This window comes from Emydura macquarii, unplaced genomic scaffold, assembly GCF_026122565.2.
Source record: "Emydura macquarii macquarii isolate MOO-44397 ecotype Brisbane River unplaced genomic scaffold, CSIRO-AGI_Emac_v2 contig_2680, whole genome shotgun sequence".
In the NCBI taxonomy this organism is placed as follows: domain Eukaryota; kingdom Metazoa; phylum Chordata; order Testudines; family Chelidae; genus Emydura; species Emydura macquarii.
The window spans coordinates 918,712-925,810 of NW_027132817.1; the positions used below are offsets into that span (position 1 = coordinate 918,712).

Genomic DNA, 7,099 nt, shown 5'->3' on the forward strand with positions numbered 1-7,099 from the left:
GACTCAAACCTGGGTGTCCCAGCTGTGCGCCCTAACTATTGGGCTATAAAGTCAGTCTCTTTCTGTCTGAATACATATTATTTTCACAAAGTGGAACAGCTTTAACAGGAGAGACTGAGACTCACCCTAGACTGCCTCATAGTCAGGGCACTCACCTGGGGGGTGGGAGACCAGAGTTTAAGTCCCTGTTCCAAAACCAATAAATCAGGGATTTTTAATCTGGGTCTCCCACATCCTAGGTGATCACTCTACCCACTGAGCTATTTGGGAGAGGGGGGACACACACGCCCCCACAAAATTCCTGATGTGTTTGCCCACCATTGTCTTTTGTGCAGGACTAAATGTGATGGGTATGCATCTGTCTTGGAACATGCTGGCATAAGGAGGACAGAGGTGGTTATCTCACCTTTGGGGAGGATTTATGATGAACAAGTGAATTCTGCTGGTCAGCTATGCAGAGAGATCCAAAGAGAGATTCCTTATCTGTCTGAGCAATAACAGGAGTAGATTGTATGCTGCCTGAGTTTCTCTGACTAGAATAATTCCCGGAGTACAGGGCTGCTCTTAATAGTAATATTCATGCAAACATTTATAAAAACATTCCACAAATGGAATTATGCACATTTCTGTCACTTGCTTTAATATCTGGTTTATGAGGAATAGTGTCTCAGACCATTCCCCAGAGCTGAATTCTGAAGCCAGGGGGAGGTCAGGGTGGATAAGGAATGCAAAATTGGGCCACCAGGCAGTTCCTATCAATATTTAAATGGTATTTTATGATTGCCATAATACATAATATTGTATGTGCTAAGGGATTTGAAATGAATAATACCTCAGAATGTTTCCAAAGTTCGTTTTAAGGAAGAGAGAGCCTAGTCTTATACTCGTCACCATTCGCTGCACCACCCGCCATTAACCAGGTATATAGCAGTGGGGCTAGGGCCCTTACTCCCATCCCTATGCCAGCTTCAGGGAAGCTAGTACCAATACTGGCAGTAGCCTTGTGCAGAGCAGTACAAAGACCAGGTCTGTCCTCCCCTACTCAGAATACAATGCAGGGGAGACTCCTTAGAGACTCATTTGGCCTAATCTGTGACCCTTGGTTCTTTCTCTTCTTCTTCCAGATGGCAGGGAAAGGTGCACAACTTTTGAACAATTAAAGTATTTTTTAATGTTTTGATAGGAAAGCTGCGGTGAAAGGATGAATCTTGCATTTTGTCCTGAAAGCAGTGAGATATGTTGTTTGTTCTAACTTCTTGTGGGAAAGATTTAAATCCATGCTCCTATCTCTTTCCACTGCTCTCACAAGTATGATCTTTGTAGCTAACAATTACTTATTCCTGAAGGAAAGTCATGGAGAATGATGTCTGAGGTCACCTGACCTAAGACTACATGCAGAACAGAATATTGATTATTATTCACTACTTACTAGGGAGTTTCTTTAGCATCTGGAGCAATGGCATGATAATGTCTCTTGTTGCTTATGTAGCAGGTGGGCAAGAGCATTTCGAATGAGTTGGAATTTCTTCAGGGATGTCACTTTCATTCTCAGTAGTCAAACCTGAAAGGCATGAATGTATGGGTCATCATGGCCAACGTCCCATCCAGCAGGGTGGAGTGCAGATTCCTGGCATATCAAAGATGGAAAAATTTCTAACGCCTGTTACTACTTGGGAATCTAGTAGCAAAGAAGAGTCCCCTCTCCCTCAGGTTATGAGCTAACATGACAATCAAAGAAACTAAATCGTTATGATTGAGACTGTTGTTGGCTTGGCTAGTTTCTCTCTTTTTGTTAATATTTCTCTATTGGGTAGGTTTGGCTTCATCCAGTTATTTTACATTCAGATGTTGATCTTGCATGGTTTGTGTGTCAGCTGGGGAGTAGTGCTGTTAGGATATGATGCACAAGATAGCTATATACTGTTTGCATTTTGAGGCCAGAATGTGTCTCATTCTCTCCTAATGGTTTTACATATGGGTTTAAACAGGATGTGAGAAACAAGACGTTTGCAGAATGCCACAATGATGTACCCAAAGTCAGAAATGCAGTTGCCCATCACAAGTCACCCTCTGGGATGGTTTTGAATAAGGAACTGAACCAGAACTCTATGAACTTCCACTCACTGCTGCTATGTCTCAAGCATACCATCTAAACCGTCGTCTGACTCCACCAAAATATTTCTTGTGAGAAACCCTGATCTAAACCACATATATAATATAAATGTGTATACAGTGTTACACAAACAAATTAACAGAATATTTTGCTCTGTGGGAAATAATGTAACATACGAAATAAGGAATTCAGTACAAAATCTCTTATTTTCCTATTTGACAAGTCACCTCACCTAAGTATTTGAAATACGAGAGAGACTCTGCTAGCTTACAGGTGCAGATGGCTTTGGGTATCAATCTCATTTGGGTGACATTTTAAGTTTTCTGAAATCCAGTCTTACTGGTTTGACACTTTTCTTCTTGATGACTACTTTGTTCTAGCAATACTGATATAACAGTTTCTATCCCCTGGCTACTTTCCTAAATAAGAGCACCACTTGGGGTCAATCACAGCAGGAAGGACAACAAAAAACAATTCTAGAAACTGCAGTTACTTTAGACTTTAACAAAGTAGACCTGAGCACTAGAAGAGAGTGGTGGAAATTGGATTTATCAGTCCTATAATGGTGAAGGTTCTCTCCATGAGCTGAAAAGAGGTTATCTCCGATTAATGAGAGACACTTGATGCCAATTGACGGCTGTCAGTGACCTTTAAACCTCACCCCACCATCTTCTGGCGAGAAAGAAAGAAAGGATGGATGAGAAACAAGCTGCGTCGGGGAGAAAAAGCTTCTTCAGGGTTGAAAAGCTGTCTCTCCTATCCGTAGTGAAAACACCCAAGTTAACTGCAGCCTGAGGAAGGGCTGGCAACCATTGTAAATCAGTGACCTGGGGAGGGGGCACAGAAAGGTATTTCTGTCTGTGTTGTGAGTTTGGTGGTGTTTTGCTTAAGAGAATGGCTTGGGGCTAACCTGAGGCTTACCTTGTAAATATTGAAAAAGAAAATCAGAGTGAAGAATAAAAAGGAGTAGGATTGATTTACTACAGGTCCTTCACTGCCTGAATGAGACATGCTGAGGTGAAGGAAGTATCTTGGCACAAGATCAACAAACAATGGTGAAGAATCTGCTTGCATTGTCAGTGATGGTTTTCAATTGCATCAGCTGATGTGCCTTAGAATAATAAGCAATCTGCCACGTTCTTTCTTGGCAACTTTATTTTATCAAGGGAAAGCAAAGACAGGTAAGAAGAATACTGCTTGAGTTGGATTTCAGATAAGCATCCTAAATTTTGACCTCTTCAGTGGGTTGTCTGGGGTGGCTGCTGCCAAAATCCAGGCTAGGAACATTCAGTAATGCTTGCTTCTTCTCTGTCTCTACAGTGGGCAGCTGGATGGGACAACTTCAACACCAGCAGCACCTTTACAATGCTTTGTTGCTGTAGTCGCCAATCTGGTTTGCTCACAAACGTCTTGAAGCATGTAAATCACTCACAACTATGTTTTTGTGGGCACCAGCCAGCCACACCTCGGCTCTTACTTTCCTTACAGAATACCACAGGGTGTCTCCAATACATTCCCAGTCCCATATTTTCCCCCAGAAACTTAGGTGCTGGACTGCCCAGCCCTCTCCTAGACAGTACAAATACATTGAGTCCATTATTCTTTTAAGGGAATAATATGCACATGAATAATGCAAATGGAGTTACCCAGACACTTCAACTTGAATACACTGTATTAGATCAAACAATAAAACAAGTTTATTAACTACAAAGGGAGATTTTAAGTGAGTACAAATAATGAGGCATAAAAGTCAGAAATGATTACAAGAAAAATAAAGATAAAATGCTCACTGGTGCATAATTTAACAAACAAAACTTTGCTTTGCATCTAATATACTCACCACACACTTCAGCAGATTACTGACCGAACTCTCAGGTCAGGACTCTTCCTTCAGAGTCCAACAGCTGCTTCCTTTGTCTCTTTATATGTATTGAATGTGATAGGCAAGAAGAGAGACAGAGGGATCTCTTGGGGGTGTCTGTCGCTTCTTTTTATAGTCCCGTTCACCCCTGGAGAAGCATTTCCAGCTTGAAGCAAGGCGGCAAGCAGTCTATGTGGAAAGAAACTCCATGCTATTTCTTTGCTAAGGCCATGTCTACACCACAAAATTATGTTGACCTAAGTTATGTCAGCATACAGTTATGGTAAATATTACAACACTTGGTCATGTGCACACTACGCCTCTTGTGTTAGCGCTGCACGTCCTCACCAGGGGTGCTTGTATCAATGCGGAATGCAGTACACTGTGGGTAGGTATCTCACTGTGCAACTTGCCACCATCCAGTGCAGGGTGTTTTAGAAAGTTTTTTGCAATGCCTTAGGGGGCTGAAACAAGTCACCCAGGGGTGACTGGGAGAATGGGTTCAACTTCCCATAATTCAGTGTTCTCCATCCCATAATATCATCTGCATCCCATAATATTTCACACCTCTTTTCAAAATCCCTGCAAATCTGCTTGTCCCTCCTTGCTGTCTACCATCCATGACAGAAGCATGGAGCCTGCACTACTCTGCACTATTGTCATAAGCTTTACAAGCACAGGGCACCTGATCCTGTAATATTTGCAGAGCCACAAGAGGAGCTGCAGGGAATGTGGCAATCATCCCTTGGAGACTAGATTCCTGTAGGATATAGAAAGAAACAATTCAAGGTTGTTGGTGGTGTTCACGGAGCTGCTGGAGATGGTGGAGTGCCGATTCTGGGCCCAAGAAACAATTACTAACTGGTGCGATCGCATTGTCATGCAGGTTTGGGGTGACGAGCAGTGGCTGCTGAACTCTCAGATGCGCAAAGCCACATTCCTGGATCTGTGTGCCAAACTCTCCCCAGCCCTCCAGTGCATGGACACCCAAATGAGAGCCACACTGACAGTTGAGAAGTCAGTGGTGATTGCACTGTGGAAACTTGCAAAGCCAGGTTGCTACCGATCAGCTGAGAAGCAATTTGGAATCAGGAAATTCACTGCAAGGGCTGTTGTCATGCACGTGTGCAAGTTCATTAATCACCTCCTGCTACACAGGACTGTAACTCTGGGCAATGTGCAGGATATAGTGGATGGTTTTTCAGCAATAGGATTTCTGAACTGTGATGGGGTGATAGAGCTATGCATGCCATCTATTTTAGCACCAGATCACCTTGTCACAGGTAAACTGGTAAAGGATGATGCATGACATGCACATCTATAAGAACAGGACTGTTCAGAAAGCTGAAAGCAGGGACTTTCTTTCCTGACCAGTCAATTATCATTGGGAATGTTGAAATGCCAGTAGTGATCCTGGGAGACCGAGCCTACCCTTTACTCCCATGGCTCGCAAAGTCATGCCACCTTGATAGCACCAAGAACCGCTTCAGCTACAGGCTCAGCAGGTGCAGAATGACAGTTCAATGTGCCTTTGATCATTTGAAGGGTTGCTGGTATTGTTTATGTACAAGATTGAAAAAAATCCCAATGGTTATAACTGCCTGCTGTATCCTGCATAATATCTATGAAGCAAAGGGGAAAACGATTGTCAGGGTTGAGGGCAGAGGTGGAGCAGCTCTCTGAATTTGAACCGTCAGATACAAGGGGTTTTGGAAGAGCTCAACACAGACTAGCCACCTGAGCTCAGGCACAGGGAGTTGGGTGGGCTTGAGAGCTCAGGCCTATTTTTAGCACATTATTTGAGCTGAGCTAATGAGTGTCTGTCTACGTGGTCTGGGAAGCATGCGGTCAGCAGCCATGTAGACACTATCCCATGAAGTTTATCAACTCTGAATACAATGGATGTTTCCAAAATCCCTATTTTTCATAAAAGATTAGGGATTTCAAAATCTCCCATTAAAGATGGGATCATAAAGTTTGATAGGCCCAGGCAGAGACATTTCTAGGTCTTGCTACTGGAGAAGACCTATTGCTGCTTCCTTGGGAAGCCCGTGTGGGGACTGGATGTGGCAGCAGGGGAACCTGCAATGACGCCCTCACTCTTGTCAAAGGGAATGGGCTAGTAGTTGAGCTGTGCTCTAAAGACAATGGAAAGGCTAACAGGCTGTTGAATCTTTTTCCAGAGCTTACTAAAGAAAAGTTTAGCACATCCCATAAGTGGGACTTGGGATGTACCCTGACCTCCCCGAGAAAAATATTTTGGGTTTAGCTTTATTTAGGCTTAGGGTTTAGATTTAACTTAGCTCAAAATTTGGGGGTTTTCATCCTCTAAAGTGTAACACTTAATTTGTAAGGACCAATGACATAACTGACTTGCAAGACTAGACAGCTAGTTCATGGCACACAGAATTTTGCCTTTATCAGCCCCTCTCCCCACCCACAGTCCCATCCCAAGACAACCTGTACTGTTCATTTCATTGCATTACATTACATTACTCCCTCTGAACTGTATCTTCTCACCATTACAGGATCTTCTCTGCCTGCTTTCCTCTCAGTTAGATCATGACTGGTCTGAAAATGCACATGGAGAAGACAGGCAATGAACCTCAAGTTCCTTGATGCAGGGCCAGGTGGCAGTCACTGCTGCATGCAACTGGGATTAGAATTCCCTTCCTATGTATCTAATGTAGCTACTTGTATATGTGCTGATAACACCAATGATGGCTGAGGAGGCAGGGAGAGAAAGTACCTACTACCACCTAGAAGATGTGGTTGCTTTCTAGAGGACAAACAGATGCTTCTGTCAGAGACTGTTTCCTGGAGCTCTCTAGCTGGTTCTAGGAAAACCATGTGCTACTGCATTGTTCACAGGTTCCAAGACTAGTTCTAACAAGATGAATTAATGGTTAGTACTATACTAGATTTACCTTAAAGTAATGGGTATGAAAAATAATGATTCTCATACTAGTCACACAGCACTTTTCTTTTCTAGAACTCAAAACATTTCACAAAAGTGGAAGTATAATTATCCTCATTTTACAGATTGGGAAACTGTAACAGAGAAATAATTTTGCCCAAACTTGAGCAGTGAATCTGTGGCAGAGCTAGAATCAGAATATGAGATA

At 42.9% G+C, this 7,099-nt stretch overlaps 1 long non-coding RNA gene across 2 annotated transcripts in view; it reads left to right on the top strand.

The window, feature by feature from the left end:
• The window catches only part of LOC137164627 (uncharacterized), a 46,168-nt gene extending 39,272 nt beyond the window's left edge, over positions 1 to 6,896 (top strand). The window contains exon 3 of one of the 2 annotated variants that reach the window (XR_010923140.1): positions 6,503 to 6,896. This is a non-coding gene — a long non-coding RNA (uncharacterized lncRNA). Of the gene's footprint in view, positions 1 to 1,988; positions 3,054 to 6,502 lie in introns of those variants that run through there. The other variant, XR_010923139.1, reaches the window with a different exon arrangement.
• Positions 6,897 to 7,099: the final 203 nt, after the last annotated feature.